The 23,944-nt window shown below is 43.7% G+C and overlaps 1 protein-coding gene across 2 annotated transcripts in view; it reads left to right on the plus strand.

Moving 5' to 3' along the window:
• The first annotated feature begins 16,150 nt into the window (after positions 1 to 16,150).
• Positions 16,151 to 23,944, plus strand: part of NQO2 (N-ribosyldihydronicotinamide:quinone dehydrogenase 2) — a 30,832-nt gene continuing 23,038 nt past the window's right edge. Inside the window, exons 1-2 of one of the 2 annotated variants that reach the window (XM_063665765.1) lie at positions 16,151 to 16,219; positions 21,468 to 21,591. The gene's annotated coding sequence lies outside the window, so the exon portion shown is untranslated. The remainder of the gene's footprint in view (positions 16,220 to 21,467; positions 21,592 to 23,944) is intronic. The other variant, XM_054491722.2, reaches the window with a different exon arrangement.

The following is a 23,944-nucleotide window of genomic DNA, read 5'->3' on the forward strand; positions in this document are numbered from 1 at the left end:
CCACTGCACTCCGGTCTGGTCCGTCTCAAAAAAAAAAAAGCAGACTAAAGAGCTTTTGCAAGGCAAAAGGAATAGTCAAGCAGAGTAAACAGACAACCCACAGAGTGGGAGAAAATCTTCACAATCTATACATCCGACAAAGCAGTAATATCCAGAATCTACAAGAAACTCAAACAAATTAGCAAGAAAAAAAAGGCCCATCAAAAAGTGAGCTGGCATGAATAGTTCTCAAAAGAGGATATACAAATGGCCAACAAACATATGAAAAAATGCTCAACATCACTAATGATTAGGGAAATGCAAATCAAAACCACAATGTGATACCACCTTACTCCCACAAGAGTGGCCATAATCAAAAAATCAAAAACTCAAAAAATAATAGATGTTGGCGTGGATTTGGTGAAAAGGGAACACCTCTACACTGCTGATGGAAATGTAAACTAGTACAACCACTGTGGAAAACAGTATGGTGATTCCTTAAATAACTAAACATAGAACTACCATTTGATCCAGCAATCCCACTACTGGGTATCTACGCAGAGGAAAATAAGTCATTATACAAAAAATATACTTGCACACGCATGTTAATAGCAGCACAATTCGTAATTGCAAAAACATGAAACCACCCCAAATGGCCATCAATCAAAGAGTGGATAAAGAAATTGTGGTATGCGTAAACGATGGAATGCTACTCAGCCATAAAAAGGAATGAATTAATGGCATTCGCAACCTGGATGGGATTGGAGACCATTGTTCTAAGTGAAGTAACTCAGGAATGGAAAACCAAACATTGTATGTTCTCACTCATAAGTGGGACCTAAACTATGAGGATGCAAAGGCATAAGAATGATACAATGGACTTTGGGGACTTGGGGGAAAAGGGTGGGAAGGGAGTGAGGGATAAAAGGCTACAAATTGAGTTCAGTGTATACTGCTAAGGTGATAGATGCACCAGAATCTCACAAATCACGACTAAAGAACTTACTTGTCAGGGCGCAGTGGCTCATGCCTGTAATCTCAGCACTTTGGGAGGCCAAGGCAGGCAGATCATGAGGTCAGGAGTTCGAGACCAGCCTGGCCAGCATGGTGAAACCCCCGTCTCTACTAAAAATATAAAAAAAATTAGTCAGGCATAGTGGCACACACCTGGAGTGCCAGCTACCGAGGAGGCTGAGGCAGGAGAATTGCTTGAATCCAGCAGGCGGAGGTTGGTTGCAGTGAGCTGAGATCATGCCACTGCACCCCAGCCTGGGCAACAGAGCAAGACCCCGTCTCAGAAAAAAAAAAAAAAACTTGCCATGTAACCAAATACCACGTGTTCTCCAAAAACCTATGGAAATAAAAAACTAATATATATATATATATATAAAATTTAAAAATAAATGTATATAAATGAGCAGAGCCCACACTATTGAGCCGTGTGTTCAAGGACTTCCAGTTCTCTCCAGGCCCATAGGAATTAGATCCCAGGGTACTGACGGGTTAGCCAAGTAAGTATGAAAACTCCATCTGCCATCTCAGACGGAGCAGTCTTAGAAAACAGAAACATCTAGTGTAAATGGAAGTAGGGACAATGCTAGCCAGGTGTTTTACATGAGTTCAATTTTGAGAACTCAAGCTGTTTTACTCCCTCTGTCCTTACCCTAAGGCAGAGTTTCTCAGCATCGACACTGTTGACCGCATGAACCCGATAACTTGTGGTTATGGGGGCTGTCCTGACATCACAGATGTTTCACAAAATCTCTGGTGGAGATTCACCAAGTGGATGCCAGGAGCAAACCACATGCCCCTCCTTAGTTGTGGCTTAATTAGTCTTTAGTGATATAAATTGCGAATATTTCCCCCAGCTTGTCATCTGTTTTCTGACATTACTTCTGGTGATTTTGGCATACACTCTTAATGTAGTCAACTTTAATGATTTTTCCTTTATTGTTTCTGAGTCGTAGTTAGAAAAACTTTCTCTATTCAAAAGGAGCAATCTCTTTAAAAAAAAAAAAAACTCTAGATTATAGAGTTCACCAATGTTTTCTTCTAGTATTTGTACAGTTTTATTTTTTATATTTACATTGCTGATCCCTTTAAAGTTTATTCTGGTGTATGGGAAATATGGATCCAATTTTAACTCGCTTTCAAGTGACTTTCAGTTTTTCCACCTCTGTTTATTGAAAAACCATTTTCACTAATGTCTTCACATGCCACCTATGTTATATATCAAATAGCTACATATACTTGGGTCTGATTCTGAACTTTCTAAACTTTCTATTTGGTTCTGTTGGTCAGATTCTTTCAGTTATAGAGGTTTTCTCTTATGATTCAATATCTCATACAGTGCGTTCTCCTTACTGCTCTTCTGCTTCAGATTTTCCTGGCTCTCCTTGTTGCTTTTTCTCCCATACAAACTTTTTTTTTTTTTTTTTTTGAGCTGGAGTCTCTCTCTGTCACCCAGGCTGGAGTGCAGTGGTGAGATCTTGGCTCACTGAAACCTCCATATCCTGAGTTCAAGCGATTCTCATGCCTCAGCCTCCCAAGTAGCTGGGATTACAGGCGCATGCCACCACACCCAGCTAATTTTTGTATTCTTAGTAGAGATGAGGGTTCACCATGTTGGCCAGGCTGGTCTCAAACTCCTGAACTCATGATCCACCCTCCTCAGCCTCCCAAAGTTCTGGGATTACAGGTGTCAGTCACCACGCCCGGCCTCTCTCATATAAATTTAAGAGTCAACTTGTCTAGCTCTAAAGAAAAAAATCTTGTTGGTGGGGCATGGTGGCTTACACCTGTAATCTCAGCACTTTGGGAGGCCAAGGCAGGCAGATCACTTGGTCAGGAGTTCAAGACCAGCCTGGCCAACATGGTGAAACCCCATCTCTACTAAGAGTACAAAAATTAGCTGGACCTGGTGGCGTGTGCCTATAATCCCAGCTGCTTGGGAGGCTGAAGCAGGAGAATTGCTTGAACCTGGGAGGCAGAGGTTACAGTGAGCCGAGATGGTGCCATTACACTCCAGCCTGGGTGATGGAGCAAGACCCTGTCTCAAAAATATATATATATAATAATTAAAAAAATAAAATTAAACTATAGTCAAACAGGCCAGATGCAGTGGCTCACGACTATAATCCCAGGACTTTGGGAGGCAGAGGTGAGTGGATCACCAGAGCGAGACTCCGTCTCAAAAACATAAAATAAAATAAAAATAAAATAAATGAAAATAAAAATAAATATTGTTGGTAATCTATTAGAAACATATTGAATTTACATATTACCGTGTTGTAAACCAACATTTGTACTTTGATTTAGTTGTTCTAGCCAAGAACATGCTGGGTCTTTCTGTTCATTCAAATAATTTTTTTCCTTTTTCCTTTAAAGTTTTGTTCATGTAAGATTTGCACATTTCTTGTTTAGTTTATTTGTAGTTATTTTATCTCTTTGTTGATATTGTATGTAAGCAAGTTTCTTCCATTATATTTTCCAACTAGCTTTTGTTTGTGGATGAGAAAATTGTTTTTATGTATTAACTTTATAACCTGCTGCCTTACTGAAATTTTTTACTATTTGTATTTTTTATTGATTCTTTTAAGTCATCTATAGCTATACTGTATCACCTATAAATAGAAATAGTTGTACTTCTTTCTCCGATGTTCATCTCTCTAATCGTTTTCTCTTGTTTGATTGCATTGGCTGATACCTTCAGTGGAGCAAATTGCCTGACCACTTGTGGTGTTAGTATCTACAAAATGAAAGGGTCAGCTCATATGGCTTCACCAAAGGGCAAGTCATTCCTAACCTCAATGGCTTCTTCTCAAAATAGGTTTACTGGGCAGGGAGACCTAGGAAGGGGTTCTGAAGTCTGGCATTCTCTGCCATCCCACCTGGATTTAAATAAGGTTGAAGGACTATTTCCAAATTACATAGGTTAATAATTCTGAGCTCAGCATCTTCCTAGAGAGACATATCTGGCATAAAGTTGTTTCATAAATGTTTATCACATTTTCATTACATTGTATTCTAACAGGCTTATAATGAAAAGCAATCAAAACCAAAATAACCAGGTTTTTAATAATAAATGAGATGAGTGCACAGTTGGAGAACTACTCTGATGAGTGGTTCTGATGCTCATGGGACAAAGTCCTGGGTTTTCGTTGTCTATAATCAAATGTGAAAAAGCAGTTTGATGTGGCACCACTGGAAATGCGTACAGGCCATTTCTTCCCCTCTTTAGCCATTTGCAGATGGGAAAACAGAGGGGATGCTGGCATTCTCCAAAAAAGACCCCTGGAAAACCCGTCTCCAGAGCCTCCTGCCTGAAGGTAACATTCAGGCTCTTCTATATTTTTTCTCTTTCCCCTTTTTCTCATTTAATAAGGAATTGGTCAATCATGCAATATACCCGTGGGGCTAACCTCCTGGTGGAGAGCCTTGCCCTCTCTCCGGACCCAGAGTGAGGAAGGAAAGATGAGCAGGGGTGAATCAATGGACTTCTGAGTCACATTTTAGTTTTCCTCAGAACTTTTCAGGGACTGGGCCTTCACTCAAGAAATTTCCCAGGCAGCTGTCTTGAAAACTGAGTTCAGGGTGCCTCTAAGCTATCTCAGTGCCAGGTGTTGGCTGGAGGAGAGGTGAATGCCACTGTTAGAGGACACTAGAGAGCTGAAGGCAGGCGTCTCATTGTCCATTTGTAGAGGATCACAGTCACAATGGTTATTCCATGGAACTCGGTGACTCATTGGTGTTTAATGTTCAGAAAATTCATTTCAAACATAAGATGTCATAACAAAGACCTGACTTCAGGGAAAGCCTTTTTCTTTCCCACCTGCTTAATTGGTCCCTGCTGCTAACCATGACTGAAAACACATGGGTTTTACTTAGCAATAGCGTGACATTTTCTTTTCTCAGACTTCTCCGGATGGGGGCTAGTTCAGTTTTCGTTTGAAAGGACTTCAGTACTCCATGTAAAATAGAAGTAAACAAAGACTTTTTGGTGTGTAAACCAAAAAGTATCTGAGACAAGTACCAATCAATTTAGAAGTTTATTTTGCCAAGGTTAAGGACGTGCCCGTGACACAGACTCGGGAGGTCCTGAGAACACGTGCCTAAGGTGGTTGGGGTACAGCTTGATTTTATACATTTTAGGGAGACATAAGACATCAATCAATAGATACAAGATGTACATTGGTTCGGTTTGAAAAGGTGAAACATCTATAATCGGGTGGGGAGGCTCCAGGTCATAGGTAGATTCAAAGATGTTCTGATTTGCAATTGGTTTAAAAGAGTTTATCTGAAGACCTGGAATTAACTGAAGGAAGTATCTAGGTTATGATAAGGGGTTGTGGAGACCAAGGTTCTTATTATGCAGATAAAGCCTCCAGGTAGAAGGTTTCAGAGAGGATAGATTGTAAATGTCTCTTATCAGACTTAAAATGTGCCAAACTCGTAGTTAATTCTCTCCTGGATCAGGAAAAAGCCTGGAAAAGGGAAAGGATTCTCTACAGAATGTAGATTTCCCCCACAAGAGACAGCTTTGCAGGGCTATTTCAAAACATGCCAAAGAAATATATTTTGGGGTAAAATACTTCGATTTCTTTCAGGGCCTGCTCTTTGTCATGTGATGCTATTCTAGGACCAGGCTGGAATTTGGTGTCTGACTGCTACAAAAAAAAAAAAAAAAAAGCTGTTTCATTAGTATTAAGATCTCTATTTTAGCATTAATGTTGGTCAGTTGTGTCTGAATTCCAAAGGGAGGAAGGCATGTCCTGCTCACTCTTCCCATCATGGCCTGAACTAGTTTTTGAGGTTAACTTTGGAATGCCCTTGGCCAAGAGAAGGGGTCCATTCAGATGCTTGCGGAGCTCAGAGTTTTATTCTTAGTTTACAGCTGTTTACAAGACAGTCTGAATTTACAATCAGGAAATTGGAAATAGAGATTTACCAGCTTCAGCATGTGTCCCTGAAGCTTAAATAAATAAAAATAAAAAAGATTTACTAGGGATCTTGGCCATGGGTACTAAACACATCTCATTTACTTTTGAATTTGGAATTGTTACAAGTAAATATTTTGTATTGCTCCACTTTATTTTTTAAAACAGTTCCCCTTTCAAATGTTAGAAATCATAGATTGAGAAAAACACATTCAAAAAGAATGTGCAACCCACAACCAGCTCATCTAACACAAATTGGGTTTGGTGTAAGAACACAGCACTGTAACTCACCATGACCAAATCAAAGAAGAGCAACTAAGAGATCACTCTGAATGAGTGCACTCTGTTCTGCTGACATATCAGCTCTAACACAAAAAGGGAGAAAAGAAGTTCTCCTGAATAACTGACTATTTCACTGTGACACTTACATTATGTAATACTATCATTCTCCTTGTAAACTTCTCAGAATTTCATGGATTAACAGACTCATAAAACTTGAAGAGCATTTCTACCTTGATGTTAATAGTAAAGACGGATTTGAATTTATTTAGCAATACTTTAAAAAAAACTAGGTCACAGTGAATTGAACCAACGAAGGCTCAGTGTCTAAATGGTAAATAAATAATAAACTGGGGCCATGGATGAGTAAAAAACTTACCAAATTCTAAGTACCCCAGCCAACTGAATGGACCTCTCCACCAAGGGCATTCCAAAGTTAGTGTGAAAAACTAGTTCAGGCCATGATGAAAAGTGAGGACAAACATGCCTCATTCTCATTACACCCACCTGCCTTAGGAATTCAGGCACAATTCCTCATCTTAACGCAGACATTCTCTTCTATTGATTCTATCCGCATGATAGGAACCTTATTCTCCGCAACCCCTTATCTTAACCCAGACACCCAGACATTCCCTTCTACTGATCCTAAATCTTTAGATAATAACTTAACCCTTTTCAACTAATTGCCAATTAGAACTTTTTTTTTTTTTTTTGGAGACAGAGTCTCACTCTCTTGCCCAGGCTGGAGTGCAGTGGCATGATCTTGGCTCGACTTCCCAGACTCAAGCAATCCTACCACCATAGCCTCCCAAGTAGCTAGGACTGCAGTCACACGCCACCACGCCAGACTAATTTTTTTATTTTCTGTGGAGACAATGTCCCACTATGTTGCCAGGCTGGTCTTGAACTCCTGGGCTCAACTGATCCTCCTGCCTCTGCCTCCCAGTGTGCTGGGATTGTAGGCGTGAACCGCTATGCCTGAACAGAAAATTCTTGAATTCACCTATGACCTGGAAGCCCCCACTTCCGGTTGTCTGCCTTTCTGGACCGAACCAGCGTACATTTTACACGTATTGATTGATGTCTTATGTTTCCCTAAATTGTATAAATCCAAGCTGTAGCCCGGCTACCTTGGGCTCATGTTCTCAGGATTTCCTAGGGTTGAGGATTTCCTGTGTCAGGAGTCATTGGTCACCCATATTTGGCTTAGAATAAATCTTTTCAAATATTTTACAGAGTTTACCTCTTTTCATCAGCAATGGTAAACATTGCAATGTTTCCTAGGGACAACAGAAAAATTATCCAAATGATATATAGCAATGTTTCTATACTTTTGTCACAGGCATTTGAACCAGACCTGCTCCATCTTGAATATGGGTAGGTGAAATAAGGCTATGCTTTAATAAGGATCATGGATCATCAAATACGAGAGCTACTGGGCTGCATTCCCAGGAGGTCAGGCATTCTCAGTCACAGGATGAGATAAAAGGTCAGCACAAGATACAGGTCACAAAGACTTTGCTGATAAAACAGCTTGAGGTAAAGAAGCCAGCCAGAACCCACCAAAACCAAGATGGTGACCAAAGTGACCTCTGGTCCTCCTCACTGCTCATTATACAGTAATTATAATGCATTAGCATGCTAGAAGACATTCCTGCCAGCACCAGAACAGTTCACAAATGCCACGACAATGTTAGGAAGTTACCCTATATGCTCTAAAAAGGGGAGGAACCCTCAGTTCTGGGAGTTGTCCACCTCTTTCCCGGAAAACTCATGAATAATCCACTCCTTGTTTAGCATATAATCAAGTGATAACTATAAGTATACTCAGTTGAGTAGCTCTTGCTGCTGCTCTGCCTACAGAGTAGCCACTGTTTTGTTTCTTTACTTCTCTGATAAACTTGCTTTCACTTAACTCTATAGGCTTGCCCCAAATTCTTTCTTGTGAGAGTTCCAAGGATCCTCTCTTGGGGTCTGGATTGGGACCCCTTTCTGGTAACACTTTCTAGCTCTCATATCTGATGGCCTATTTAAAAAAAAAAATGGTAGCAGCCAATCCCAGTGACTCGCTTGGTAAACCTGATTGGGTCATGGATCACTTCTAAAGGAAACCTAGCAGGCAGGCAGCAGAGAACCTGTTACGAGGCCATGAATACAGACAAAATGCATGTAACCTCTCCTGCCAGTGTAAGGAAGTCAAGGAGGAGAGTTTAAAATAAGATGCTGTTCAAAGTGGTGCAAGACACAAGGAACAGAGATCGGATGAGACCACAGGCAATAGGCAAATAAAAGATGCACTCTCTTCCTCTGAGAGGTGGTGACCCACTTTCCTAAGAGAAAAGTGTTTTGAAGACTGAGGTCCCAATTTTTTCTGCCCCGGGAAAGCTTCTGGAACAACACTTTAGGGGCTACTGACAGGCTGCTCTGCTTCTCACCAGCCATGAGCGTCCAACCCCAAAGCAGGCCCCAGGCTTCTCTGTGTCTCCTCTACAAGGACAGGCTGGGGAAGACCCTAAGCTCCGCTCCCTGCACCATCCCTAGCTTGTGAGAGCAGCCACCATGCTCCCTGCTCCTGCATTTATTGCAAAGAGCCCAGCTTCCTTCCAGGATTTTCTGGAACTAGAGCAAACAACCTGCCTTACTTTCTGAAATATCTTAGTGGAGGGTTGAGAGACACTGGAACTTAATTTTCTGGGTAGTCGCTCCCCAGCTTTCCTTCCAGATTTGCAGGGACTAAGTGCTAGAGCCTTTCTTCTCCTACATGTGAGCGTAGACCTGGAATTGAGGTAAAGCCATGGTCCTTCAATCTAGGCCTAATATTGGCTTTGCTCCCTGCTCCCTGGAATTTTGAGGCAATCTAGCATGGACTTGCCTTTCCCACTCATACAACTCAAGTAGTTCATTGAAGGGGGTGAAAGACCCAGAAATGTAACCAGGCCACACTCTCTTACGCCTGGAATTTGTAAACCCTTCCCACGGCAAATGCATATACTTGAAGTCCCTCCCTCACTAAGTAACAGAGCTGGAAAATCATGTGAGACAAGCTAGTGACTAGTTCCCCATAACTTCGTGGACTAATCTTTGTTGCACGAGCATTGTATCAGATCACAGAGAGTTGAGAAATAGAATTGCAGGAAGCATGGTCCTTCCTTTTTCAGGAGCTCAGATGGCTGCGAAAGGCACTGTGCCCACAGAATATCATGTGCCTGCTCTAACAGGGCACGCAGGCACCCGTGAGAACAGAAGCCTGGAAGAACGGCTCTGTGGGCCTCAGGATGTGTTCCCTGGGGCCTCAGCTGAGCTCAGTCTCGTAGGAAGAGTAATTTTCCAGAGTTGAGAAAGAACAAACAAGTGACAAAGATTCCTATCTTGGCCAAACATTAGTCAGGTTCCTTCCTTCCTTCCTTTCTCTCTCTGTCTCTCTCTTTCTTTCTTTCTTTCTTTCTTTCTTTCCTTTTGAGATGGAGTCTCGCTCTGTCACTCAGGCTGGAGTACAATGGTGCGATCTTGGCTCACTGCAATCTCTGCCTCCCAGGTTCAAGCGATTCTTCTGCCTCAGCTTCCCAAGTAGGTGGGATTACAGGCATGCACCACCATGCCTGGCTAATTTTTGTATTTTTGCTAGAAATGGGGTTTCACCATGTTGGCCAGACTGGCCTCGAACTCCTGACTTCAGGTGATCCGCCCACCTTGGCCTCCCAAAGTGCTGGTGGCATGAGCCACTGCGCCTGGCCTATTAGACAGGTTTCTGAAGCTTCTATTAGGTCTACCTGCGCACTTCCGTGTAAAATCTAGTTTTAGCAAAGAACTCCCCAGTTTCAGTGTGCAATCACCCTTGATATCTGATGAGGCTCCTCATCCTCCACCACCTCCCAGGGGCTGTCTGATCACCCTGATCTGCCTTCCGCAAGAATTCTGTGAGGTTGGTTTAGCTAGAATCCCTCTGACCCCTGATGTCTCCTCTTAGTCATTTTCCATCCATTGACCCCACCCTGCTCCTTGGCTATAAATCTCCACTTCCTCAGGCTGTATGTCTGGTTGAGCCCAATCTCTCTCCTGCACTACAAGACTCTGTTACAGCAGTTTCTAACCCTATCGAGTTGGTCCTGAATAAAGAATTCTTTACTGTGCTTTAATAAGTATCATGGATCATCAAATTATTTATTCATTTATTTATTACCACCGGCAACAGAAAGGTGCAGTGTGACAGCTCACAGGGGCAAAGGGTGAGTGTGCTTTAAGAGAGGAAAGAAGGGTGTGGGCTGGGGAGAGGCCCCCAGGGAGGTTGGGTAGGGCTGGATGGTGTGTCAGGGATGGGCTGGGAAAGAGTCCTTGTGCCATTCTAGGAAATTTGGGTTTTATCCCTCAGACATTGAGGAACCAGCACAGGATTTTAATAAGAGGAGAGGATTGCTTTCTCTTTTTTCTCTTCCTTGCCCCCTTTTTTCCATCCTTTCTTCTTTTCCTCCTCCCTCCCCCACCTCAACCCCTTGTCTCACTCTGTAGTCCAGGCTGGAGTGCAGTGGTGTGATTATAACTTGCAGCAGCCTCTACTTCCTGGGCTCAAGCAATCCTCTTGCCTCAGCCTCCAGAGCAGGGACTACTGGCATGTGCCACCACACCACACCTTCCTTCTTTTCTTCCTTCCCAACTCCAGCATCAGGCCTTAGGATAGGCAGGGTGCAGAAGACAGTGACAGCAGGTGGCTGGTTAGAAATTGGCCTCAGGAGCCCAGAGCACAGGTAATTTGGGCCTTAGCCAGGCACTGGCAATGGTGATGCCTGTGAGGCAGAGAGCTAATTAGGGGGCAGAAATCATAGGCTATACTGAACAAGTGGATTCTGAGAGAGAAGGGCAGAGTTCCAGTTCCAGATGCTTTGTATTTATTCTAACTCAGAGAACTGGGTACTTGAAAGAGAGTATACAGGGGGAGGAAGATCAGATTTAGGGGTCGAATAATCAGTTTGAGTCAAAAGGGGCTCAGAGTGCTGGTGAACATTTAGGTGAAGATGTCCAGAGGACAGGTAGAAATTACGACAAAGGTAAGAGCTATCGATGCTAAATGAAGCTGGGGGAGAAACTCCTTGATCCAGCAACAACCATTTTAAAAGACAGCTTGAAAAAGAGCACATAGCAAAGAGGACAGAGAAGGAGAAGACAGAAGAAACAGAGAAGCAGGTCAGCATCTGCTGCTGGTGCGGAAAGGAAGAGGACAGTCAGAATTGAAAAGGGTATTTCTCATTCCCAAGTCGTTAGTTACCAAGGGACGGTAGATGTGAGGAGCAAAAACTGAGTCAGATCCAGGCCTGGAGACACATGGAGACAGTCATCTTAGAATACTCTTTCAAGAAACTTATCTGGGATGAATGAGAAGGCGAACTACAGCTGGAGGTGGGACTGTCTTTTGAGATAGGAGCGTTGGCTGTGACCCATACAATGTGTAAGGAGAGGCATCACACCACTTCCACCCCTACAAGTAGATACTCTCATATTTAAAATCTGAGTTAAGGCCAGGTGTGGTGGCTCATGCCTGTAATCCCAGCATTTTTGGAGGCCGAGGTGGGTGGATCACTTGTGGTCCGGAGTTTGAGACCAGCCTGGTCAACATGATGAAACCCCGTCTCCACTAAATATACAAAAAAAAATTAGCCAGGCATGGTGGTGTGTGCCTGTAATCCCAGCTACTCAGGAGGCAGAGGCAGGAGAATCGTTTGAACCTGGGAGGTAGAGGTTGCAGTGAGCCAAGATCACACCACTGCACTCCAGCCTAGGTGACAGACTGAGACTCTGTTTCAAAAAATAATAATAATTAATTAATTAGCCAGGCGTGGTGGCAGGCACCTGTAATCCCAGCTACTTGGGAGGCTGAGGCAGGAGAATTGCTTTAACCCAGGAAGCTGAGGTTGCAGTGATCCAAGATCGTGCCATTGCACTCCAGCCTGGGTGTCACAGAGAGACTCCATCTCAAAAATAAATAAATTAATAAATTAAAATAAAATCTGAGTTAAATTTAAATAATTATGTTGCTCTGGAAATTTTTTAAAAAATATCATCACTGGTCATAAGAATTTGAGGAATAGCTAAATAACAAAATAGAGGTTTCTCTCTCTGTCTCTCTTCCTTTTTCCATAACAAGAGAAGCTCATCTTCTTATCTGGTCTGGAATCACTTGGGTAACATTTCAAAATGCAAATTAAGAGCCAGGTGGGCAGGTCCCCAATGCGTTGGGATGGGCTGCAGCTGACTGGATAGCCTCCCTTTAGCTCCCAGGACTTTGCTGAAGGGAGTGGGGTCAATTTGCATGAGGAGCTCAGGAAAACTAGTGAGCTTCACCAGAGTAGTTTTGACCAGGGATATAAAGCTCCTGTGACAACAAAGCTCCTAAAACTGAAAAAGCACGAAAACAAAAATGGTTGTGAACAGGGCTCAGCGATTACGAGGCTACATTCAGCCAGTGTGTGTCTGGTGCCATGGTGGACACACCCCTGGGACCCTGCTGCCCTGGGACCCTGCCGCCCTGGCACAGGGGGTGCTCTGGAGACACAGGCTGGAATTGGACTGCACTGCAGCCAGGTGGCCTTGGAGACCCAGAAGGGTGCCTCCTTGGGCAAACTTAATGTTCCCCCTAAAGGGATCCCTTTGAAGATCTGGGTGGCTTTCACACAAAGGGCGTGGGGTTTAGTTCCAAAACGTAGGCTTGGGTATTATAGAATAAAAGCAAAAGAGGGCACAAGATATGCATTTTCATTATGTTTACTTAGTGAAGGGTGGGCAGACATTTTCATTATTTTTGGGTTTTTTGTTTGTTTGTTTTTGAGACAGAGTCTTGCCCTGTCGCCCAGGCTGGAGTGCAGTGGTGAGATCTCAGCTCACTGCAACCTCCGCCTCCTGGGTTCAAGTGATTCTCCTGTGTCAGCCTCCTGAGTAGCTGCGATTACAGGCACCCATCACCATGCCTGGCTAATTTTTGTATTTTTAATAGAGACGGGGTCTCACCACGTTGGCCAGACTGGTCTCAAACTCCTGACCTCAGGTGATCCACCTGCCTTAGCCTCCCAAAGTGCTGGGATTACAGGCATGAGCCACCGCGCCTGGCCCATTTTCATTATTTTTAAACAAAGGTGAGCAATTCACTTTCTGGGTGCCCACCTGAAGTAGAGAATCCCAACCCCTTACCATGAAAACAGATAATCTGTTCACTGAGCCACAAGGACAAAGCAGGCAGGGTCGATTGAGGGGCTACTGCAGCCTTCCTCTCTCACTCCTCCCACCTAACCATTCCCTCAATACCTCAATACACACACTCCTTTCTTTCCCAAGTCTATTGCCTCTTCCAAAAGCAATGTAAGATCCGCCCAAGAACAGTGGGGAGTTCTTATTCTTTCCGTTACCTAAGCAACCTGAGGGCAAAGACCTTTAGATCACTGGCAGTGCCGTTCTTTGGGTAACTTGATTTTTGCTTATCAGCTTTAATAACTTTATTATACGAAATACCCAGCCTTGATGAAGTATCAATGACTCACTAACTGTGGTGTAACTAATTGTTTCATTCATTCTACAAACTTTTTTTTTTTGAGACGGAGTCTCACTCTGTTGCACGGGCTGGAGTGCAGTGGCGCGACCTCAGCCTACTGCAACTTCCGCCTCCTGGGTTCGAGTGATTCTTCTGCCTCAGCCTGCTGAGTAGCTGGGATTACAGGCTCATGCCACCACACCCGGCTATTTTTTGTATTTTTATTAGAGAAGAGGTTTCGCCATGTTGGTCAAGCTGTTCTCAAACTCCTGACCTCGTGATCTGCCCACCTTGGCCTCACAAAGTGCTGGGATTACAGGCCTGAGCCACTGCGCCTGGCCTCATTCTACAAGCTTTTATTCTGCACTCACTATAGGCTGGGAGCTACACTAGGGACTGGAGACATGAAGACAGGCGACACGGTCCCTGGGCTCAAGATGCCAGACAGATGTGCAAACAAGTGAAATATGATGTGATATGTGCTTTAGTGGTGCTAAGGATAAAAGGATAAGTGGTAAGAAAAAGTAGCAACAATATGTCTGACTGGGAGAATCAAGAAAGGTGTCATAGAGTCCCTAACACTTGAGCTGAGAATGAGAAAGAGCATGAGCTGGCCAGGTGACACACAGAGCATATTCCAACCTAGGAGACTGGGAAATCGGCCAAAATATATACGTTTGAGGAAACAAATAGCTTACTATATAATTAAATATGAGGCAGTTTAGACTGGGCACTTATGGATAAGTCACACCCATAAGTTTTATTTCATCTTATAGGCAGTGGAGAGCCTCTGGAGGATTCTGAGCTTTGTGGTCTCATCATCAGAGTTATGTATGGCAACCATCCCAATCTTTTTGGCACCAGGGATGGGTTTTGTGGAAAACTACATTTCCATGGACAGCAGAGGATGGTTTCGGGATGATTCAAGCACATTATACTTATTGTGCACTTTATTTTCAGTGGGAGCCCTGAGCTTGTTTTCCTGCAACTATATGGCCCCATCTGGGGGTGATGAAGACAATGGCAGAGTAACAGGTATTAGATTCTCATAAGGAGTGCACAACCTAGATCCCTCGTGTGTGCAGTTCACAGTAGGGTTTGTGCTCCTATAAGAATCTAATGCTGCCTGATCTGATAGGAGGCAGAGCTCTGGTGGTAATGCAAGCAATGGAGAGCAGCTGCACATACAGATAAAGCTTCACTAGCTCACCCACTGGTGGCTCACCTCTTGCTGTGTGTCCTGGTTCCTAACAGGCTACAGACCAGTCCGGTCTGTGGCGCAGGGGTTGGGAACTCCTGGTGTATGGAAAAGACTGCTCTGCAGCAATGTGGACAAATAGGATGAGGGTGAGCTGTCAGGGCAGATAGGCACACATGGCAGAGCTATTTAAAAAGGAGGATAGATGACCAGGCACAGTGGCTCATGCCTGTAATCCCAGCACTTTGGGAGGCAGAGGCGGGCGGATCACAAGGTCAGGAGTTCAAGACCAGCCTGGCCAACATGGCGAAACCTCATCTCTGCTAAAAATACAAAAATTAGCTGGGTGTGGTGGCGTGCGCCTGTAATCCCAGCTACTCAGGAGTCTGAGGCAGATGAATCACTTGAACCCGGGAGGCAAAGGTTGCAGTGAGCCGAGATTGTGCCATTGCACTCTAGCCTGGGCAACGGAGCAAGACTCTGACTGAAAAAAAAAAAAAAAAAAAGGAGGATAGACAGGACTTGGGGATTGGTGGATGGGTAGATAAGGAAGGAGGAGTCTAGCATGACTCTCAGACTACTGACTTGGACCAGCAGGGGAATGGCTGTGACAATAAATAAGATTGGGAAAACAAGATGAGCAAATTTAGAGGAGAAAATGAATTTCCTTTTTGGCATGGTGCGGAAGGCTCGGGAGAGAGGTCTAGGCACCAGATGTCAACGTGAGGTGAAATGGATATAGCTGAAGTCATGGGTGTGGTGAGGTTTTGCAGGGAGAGCAGGGACCTCCAGCAAGGCCAGTGCATAAGGGAGAACAGAGAAAAAAAGAACCAGAAAGAGACAAGGAGAGGCCAGAGAGGTGTGCAAAGAACCAGGGCAGGGAGTTATTCACAACAAACAAAAGAGGGGAGAGTTTTAGAGAAGACACTGAGCAGTTTGGGGCTCCAGGTGGGGCAGGAGTGGGTGACCATGGTTGAGCGGCAGTGGCCTTCAAATTGGTCTGGGTAGGTTCTGATGGGTCAGACTGGTCAGTCCTCTCCAGGACACTGAAGGCTGCAGAGGCGTGACTGGATGCTGGTGGAGGGATGCATGGCGGGGAAGCTGAGTCAGATGCTAAAATCCTCCAAGCACGCGCCTGAAATGACCAAGGGAAATGAAGGCGGAGGCTGCTGTCGCCTGGTGGCCTGGGAAGGGCCAAGAGCCAGGGAGCTGGAGGGAGGAGAGAACGTGCGACCTCAGCACGGAGCACTGTAGGGGGGGCGGGGTTCGAGGGAGATGGCGCCGCGCTCCCGGATGAACAGAGAAAGCGACAGGGTGAGTCGCAGGGCAGTGTGGGATGAGTCACCGACAGCAAGGCACGGACTCCGGGAAGAAGGGGGAGACGAGCAGGGAAAGACTTGCATCGGGGATGTGAGCTGAGCTACACCCAGACAAAAGCGGCTCGGGGCTCCTGAAAGCAACAGGCACCGCCAGTCCTGACAAGGGGCTACTTCCTGTGCGGAGTAGGAGACCCCAGGCCAAGCCCAATCCCCGGCCCGCCCGGGACGAGGGGGGCTACGGGAGCTGCGGGGGGGCTCCGCCAGGGAGGACGGTTCCAGGGTCCCTCGGCCGCCGCCCACTCCCGGGGGCGTTCCTTCCTCCCAGCTGCGCCCGGAGCGCCTGCTGCCTGGCAAGAGCCCGCCCCTCTGCGCCCGGCCCGCTGCAGCGGAGTGCGCCTGGGTGCCCTGGGCCCAGCCAGCAGCCCGCGGTCGGCGCCGCACTGCCCCCTGGTGGCGGAGTGCTCCCGCGACCCGGCTCGCCGCGCTGGGAGGGGTCCAGGAGGACGCGACTGGGGCCTGGGGGCTCTCAGGGTGGGGCCTTGGGGGATGAGGCTGGGGCCCGCGGGAAACCGGGCTGGGGCGAGAAGGCTCGCAGGACTTCTTGCCACAGAATGTTTCGATGCTGTTTTTAATTCTGCAAATGTAAGCCTTTCCACTTTAAGTCCAAGCTCAGCCCAGAGGACTGTTCTATAATACATACACTTCAGTTTAAAAATGTTGCAAATGTTAACATGTGTCCTTGTAACAAACTCAAGCAATCCAGTATTATAGAAAGCAAAGAATGAAATGTACTTCCCCTTTCTCCCCCAGACGCCCTTGCATACATTAAGATACGTATATATGGAAATGTTAGCGGGAGTCCCGGTTATCCCAAAAAGGGTTCTTTCCTGTTGTGTGGTGAGGCCAATGCACGAAACCGAAAGGGTGTGTCAAGCAGTGCAGGCTTTATTCAATGGCTATGGAATTGGAAGATCTGAAATCAACTTAACTTGTGAGAGCTGGGAAGTTACAGACGTAGGGTGTCTTTAATGAAGGGGCTGGGCATTAAGAGCAAGGGGGGGGAATATTCATGCTTTTCTTGGGAAAGAACGGAGATTTTCCTGGAATCAAGGAACCCCTTTTTTTCTGTCCCTTCTTGGTCTCTTCCAGTCGTTGTCATGGCGACTGTCAATTGTCATGGCGCAAGTGGGAGTGTCGCTTAGCAGGAGAACAGGATGATAATAAAGCCAGAGGGTCTTCAGAGGCGCCATCTTGGATTTCGCCAGCTTCAGCTGGTTTCGTCCTAAGAAGGAACTCCAAAACACAGGCATTCTTTTTCCTGAAAATAAGCAGAGTTAAAGCTGAGTAGGAATTTAGCTCTGTCCCATATGCTATCTCACTGGGCAGCAAAAGCAGGGTGGGGTCCAGCGAAATCAGCAGGCACTGCAATGGGTAACAGACCCAGCTACATTTATGCAGCATTTTTACAAAAATGAAACCATACTACCTGTAAAGGAAGATATGCTAACAAACAACAAAACTAGCAGGAACCAAGATTCCTACTGACGCTACCCTTAAATAGTTTTAATTTTCCCTGACAACAAATAAGGTTAACAGAGCATAATTATCATCTACCGTGACCCGTTCAAAAAGACAGGCTGTATATACATTTGCACTAAGAGAAGAAATCGTGTAATGTCAGCAAATTTCCCCCACTTAAAGCTTGTCTATTTGAAAAGCTTCACGCCCACAAGCATGCGGCTTCAAGATGACCACAATTTATTTCGCAGTCATTCTTTGCACAGGTTCCCAATTTTTCCCACTAGCTTGCAAGCTCCATGACTCGAGGAGACCAGGGGATCGTTTGTTTTTGCTGAGAAGTGAGTCCTTTATGCCCCAAATAGTGACTGACACAGAGAAGGTACTCAGTAAACACTTTTTAAAGGAATGCCTGCCTGACTGAATCTTAATGATCTGAGGCTTCTAGTCTGATACCCTACCTTGCTTTAACCTGAAGTGACTCTCCCTTAGCTAAGAGAGCCACACAGACCCCATCTTGGCTCCTTCACCCCCTTACCCACCCCCTTCCTCAAGGACTTAACCTGTGCAAGCTGACTCCCAGCACATCAAGAATGCAATTAACTGATAAGATACTGTGGCAAGCTATATCCGCAGTTCCCAGGAATTCGCCCGGTTAATAGCACCCAGAGCCCCTGAGTTTGTGTCCGGTTGATAACGCCCAAAGCCCCGCGTCTATCACCTTATGATAGACTTAAAGCCTCTGCACCTGAAACTGTTTACCTTCCTGTAACCGTTTTTCCTTTTAACTTTTTGCCTACTTTGCTTCTGTAAGATTGTTTTAACTAGACTCCCCCCCTCCCCTTTCTGAACTAAACTATAAAAGAAAATCTAGCTCCTTCTTCGGGACGGAGAGAATTTTGAGCGCTAGCCATCCCTGGTCTGCCGGCTAATAAAGGACTCCTGAATTTTTCTCAGAGTGTGGCGTTTCTCTATAACTTGCTCGGTTACAACACTAGGTTAATCTTTTTCCTTTAACTGTTTGTTTAAAATATATTGTGTTTAAGACCTTCTAACTGGTCAGCCTCCAGGATAGTATTGTGCTGGGCTTGCTTTATTCTGGTTTGGTTTCCATGATCCCAGTTCATGTGTTACCTGCTTCTCTTTTGAATTCACAATGATACACAACTTTTAATTTGTTAGAACACAAACATAAGGCCTTTTTTTCCATTGTAATGTGAGATATGACAGAGGCCAAATAAATGTTTCTTAAAGACATAAAATAAAATAATTACATAAATTGTAATAAAATAATTATTACAATGTTCTATCTTTGGCATTAAGGCATAGAACCATTTTTTAATCCTAAACTAGGCTTAAACCCTAACATGGTGACTAACTCCTGTAATCCCAGCACTTTGGGAGGCTGAGGCTGGTGGATCACTTGAGGCCAGGAGTTGGAGACCAGCCTGGCCATCATGATGAAATCCTGTCTCTACTAAAAATACAATAAAAAATTTAGCCGGGTGTGGTGGCGCTCACCTGTAGCCCCAGCTACTCAGGAAGCTGAGGCACCAGAATCCCTTGAACCCAGGATGCAGAGGTTGCAGTGAGCTGAGATATAGTGCCGCTGCTCTCTAGCCTGGGCAACAGAATGAGACCCTGTCTCAAAATAAATTGAATAAATAAATAAAATCCTAAACTGTAGGACCAAGATTTGATTCAGAAAAGAGACTTTCTTGTACTAATTTATACACTGTTCATGTCAGATCCAATCTTTCTTTTTATTAGATGAATCTGGAAAAGCAACTTAGAATAATTCAATCAGTCTAAAAGAATAACAGCTGATGAGATGCAGTCAATAAGCAGTTTTGTATTAGTATTTTTATAAGAAATTAGAAAAACATGATTTTGGGGGAGATCTTCTCATAGTTAACAGCATATAACACATATAAGTTAGAAATGTACTCTGCTAGCTCACAAAATATTTTAAAGCAGGGATTTTAGTGTCATTAAACTTTTATTTATAATAGTTATTTTTAATACAATTTTTTTTTTTTTTTTTTTTTTTTACTTTGGAATAACTTTAGATTCACAGGAAAGTCGGATAATACAGGTAGTTACCATATTCCCCTAACACAGTTTCTCCTAATGGTAACATATCACCATGGTAGTGTGAATTCTTATGTTAGGTTGCCTCCACATCCCCTTTGAATATACATTGGACTTTCCCACACCAAAATCAAGGCTCAATCACCCCAGACAAAGTTGCTGGTTCTCCACCTTCTCCCAGTTCTTTTATGTGGTGGATCCAGGTATCTGCCTCATACAACTACCTCCTGTTGACCACTTCCCTATGGCACAGCTGCATAGAACCTACTGGCCACACTGACCCTCACACCCCACATAGAATGTGCAGATGCGCTGCAGGGCCCACCACTCAGTCACTGTGCCACCTCCTGGAACTCATGCCTGCTTGCTGTAAACCCACCGAATAAAACTCCCCATGGGAAACCTGTTTGGATAACACCCTGGACCCAATAAAGGTGTTGGCCCATGGGTTGCTCTCTTGGTCTCTCTACTTGCACTCCCTGGTTTCCACGAAGGTGGCCTGCAAGTATGCCACGTGCCCCAGGACCTGTAAGTAATAAACCATTTCTAGCTGTGTCTCTCCTCGTCATTGTAGGGGTGCTCCGCATCTTAAAGATCTTAAAGTAAACAGATACGTTTGTGGAAACTAAGATCCCAACATTGGTACATTACTATTAACTCCAGGCTTCATTTGGGTTTCAGTTTTTTCATTAATATCAGCCTAAGCTTTTTAAAAATAATCAGCCGAAAAGAAGGACTTAATTTTACAGTAGTAATTTCTGCACAAACATAATATTCTTGAGAAACTTCTTGTCTATCAATAACACATTTAACTATATATTATATCCATATGCCTGAGAAATCAGGCCTTGGTAAAGATTTTTCTTTTTTTCGAGACGGAGTCTCGCTCTGTCGCCCAGGCTGGAGTGCAGTGGCACGATCTCTGCTCACTGCAAGCTCTGCCTCCCGGGTTCAGGCCATTCTCCTGCCTCAGCCTCCTGAATAGCTGGGACTACAGGTGCCTGCAACCACGCCCAGCTAATTTTTTGTATTTTTAGTAGAGACGGGGTTTCACCATGTTAGCCAAGATGGTTTCAATCTCCTGACCTTGTGATCCGCCCACCTTGGCCTCCCAAAGTGCTGGGATTACAGGCGTGAGTCACCACGCCCGGCCCCAAGATTTTTCTTTACTAAGTAATGCATGTGAAATATAATAACTGACAATGATAATACAGTGACCAGGTAACTCAAAAATTACAAGTCATTCAATTGAATAACATAGTGTTTTTGAAATGTAAAAAGATAAATATAAATAAGTAATATTAAGACAAAATTTATTTAACTGATAAAAGTAAAATTTGTTATTCTCTCTAGCTGTATAGATAAGACAGGATCTCTATAGTGCATTATTTCAAGACTTACTTAGTAAGAAAACCAGTAGGTTTGATTTTTTTTTTAAATGCCACTTTGGTTTTAAAGCGCTTGCTTTGTCCACTAGTTTTCTAGATCTAAGTATTGGCTGTTAATGACATATTTCTAAATTATATACATCAATAATGTGACAATAGCTTCAGGTCAGGAACTACTGTGATTTAGATGTTTGTTCCTTCCAAACCTCATGTTGAAATGTTTCATCTTTTTTCTTGTTTTCATAGATACAGGGCCTCACTCTGTTACCCAGGCTGGAGTGCTGTGGTGTGATCATGACTCATTGTAGCCTTGAACTCCTGGGGTCAAGCAGTCCTCCCACCTAAGCCTCTGGAGTAGCTGGGACTACAGGTGAGCACCACCAAGCCTGACCTCAAGTTGAAATTTGATCACCAGTGTTGGAGTGGGGCTTAAAGGGAGGTGATTAGATTGCAGGGCCAGATCCTTATGAATAGAAGAATGCCCTCTCTCAGGGGTGAGTGAGTTCTTCCAGAGCTGGTTGTTAGAAACAATCCTGGACCTCCCTCCTTTCTCTCTTGCTTACTGTCTTGCCATGGAATCTCTGCACACTCCAGTTCTCCTTTGCCTTCCACCATGAGAGGGGCAGTCTGAAGCCCTCACCAGATGCAGATGCCTAACCTTGAACTGTCCAACCATTCAGAGTCATTAGCCAAATAAACCGTTTTTCTTTATAAATTACTCAGCCTCAGGTATTCCTTTATAGCAACACAAAACAGACTAAGACAGGAACCTACACTCCTTAGAAGAAGGCCATATGTTATAAGGGTGTTGAGTCTAAGATTTTAGTGTCTACATTTCGTCTTACATTTTCCATTCTTTCCATTTTCACAAGTCCTATGATACAGTTGAAAATCTTTCCTATACACTAGTAAAGCCATAGGAACTTAAAATTATTAAGTGTCAAGCACATATGAAAATCAGACAATGTGCAAAGAAAAACCAACTATGTGTTGCATGAGAAGGAGAAACTAATGTTCAGTTTAGGGATATGAACTGTTCAGAAACATGGTCTGATCAAAGTTATGTCAGCCTTAATAGTAATCTGACAGATAAACAACTAATACTTGAAAGATGGTACTGATATGGACTATTTCACTTGGAGATTGTTGACTTGATAACTTTTTTTTCAAGTTCTGCAAGGTGATTTAACATCCAAAAATATATAGTCAATCCTGGGTATTCATGGAGGACTGGGACCAGGACCCCTCACATATATCAAAATCCACAGATGCTCAAATCCCTGATATAAAATGGCATAGTATTGACACATAACGTTTGCACAGCCTCCCATATACTGTAAATAATCTCTAGATTACATATAGTACCCAATACAATGTAAATGCTATATAAATAGTTGTTACACTGTATTTTTATTTGTATTTTTTTATTGTTGTATTGCTTTTTTTTTCAAATATGTTTCATTGGAGGTTGGTTGAATCAGCAGATATGGAACACACAAATACAGGAGGACAACTATATCTAAATCTAGATTAATGTAGGTGGTGAGAAAATATTTTATCTCCATCTAAGTAGGTCCTACCAGAGGGGAAACTAGACTCACTCAAAGATTGCTTTGATCAATCCACACACAGTTCAATGATGGACAGAGTGTCAGTATCTGTTATATGTGTCACCATCCCATGCTAGAGGTGCCAATAGATTATGTAACCTTTCTGAGGAATCACAGTATAATAATTGATAATAATATTGACCACATATACATAGACTTGCTTGACACAGGATTGCCACAGACCTTCAATTTGTAAAAAAAAATGCAACATCTGTGGAAGTACTACAAAGAGAAGCAGAATAAGGCAGATATGCTTGTATAAGACAAAGGGAGAATCTTAAAAGCTGCAAGAGATGTACAAGGGATCCTCAATAAATCCATACATCTGTGGCCAGTGAATTTTTGACAAGAGTGCCAAGTCCATTCAATGATGAAATAATAATTTCTTTAATATATGCTGTGAGAGAAATGGATTTCCACATGCAAGACTAAAGTTGGGGTCTATTTCACACCATATGTGGAAAATAATTCACAACATAAATATAAGAACTAAAGCCATATAGAGGAAAATGTAAGAGTAAATCTTCATGATCTTGTGTTTTGGGTTCTTAGATAAGACACTAAAAGCCCAGGAAGAAACAACAAAAAATAGGTAAATTGGAGTTCATAAAAAATGTGAAACTTTTATATCAAAGGACATTTTCAAGAAAGTGAAAGACAACCTACAGAATGGGAGAAAATATTTGTAAATCCTATGTCTGATAACATCCAGAATATATAAAGAACACCTACAACTCGGCCAGGCGCGGTGGCTCACACCTGTAATCCCAGCACTTTGGGAGGCCGAGGTGGGCGGATCACCTAAGGTCGGGAGTTTGAGACCAACCTGACCAACATGGAGAAACCCTGTCTCTACTAAAAATACAAAATTAGCCAGGCGTGGTGGCGTATTCCCGTAATCCCAGCTACTCGGGAGGCTGAGGCATGAGAATCAGTTGAACCCAGGAGGTGGAGGTTGTGGTGAGCCGAGATCACGCCATTGCACTCCAGCCTGGGCAACAAGAGCGAAACTCCATCTCAAAAAACAAACAAACAAAAAACCTACAACTCAACAACAAATAGACAAACAACCCAATTAAATGGTCAACAAAGGACTTGAATAGACATTTCTCT

This window comes from Pongo pygmaeus, chromosome 5 (genome assembly GCF_028885625.2).
Source record: "Pongo pygmaeus isolate AG05252 chromosome 5, NHGRI_mPonPyg2-v2.0_pri, whole genome shotgun sequence".
Lineage (NCBI taxonomy): Eukaryota > Metazoa > Chordata > Mammalia > Primates > Hominidae > Pongo > Pongo pygmaeus.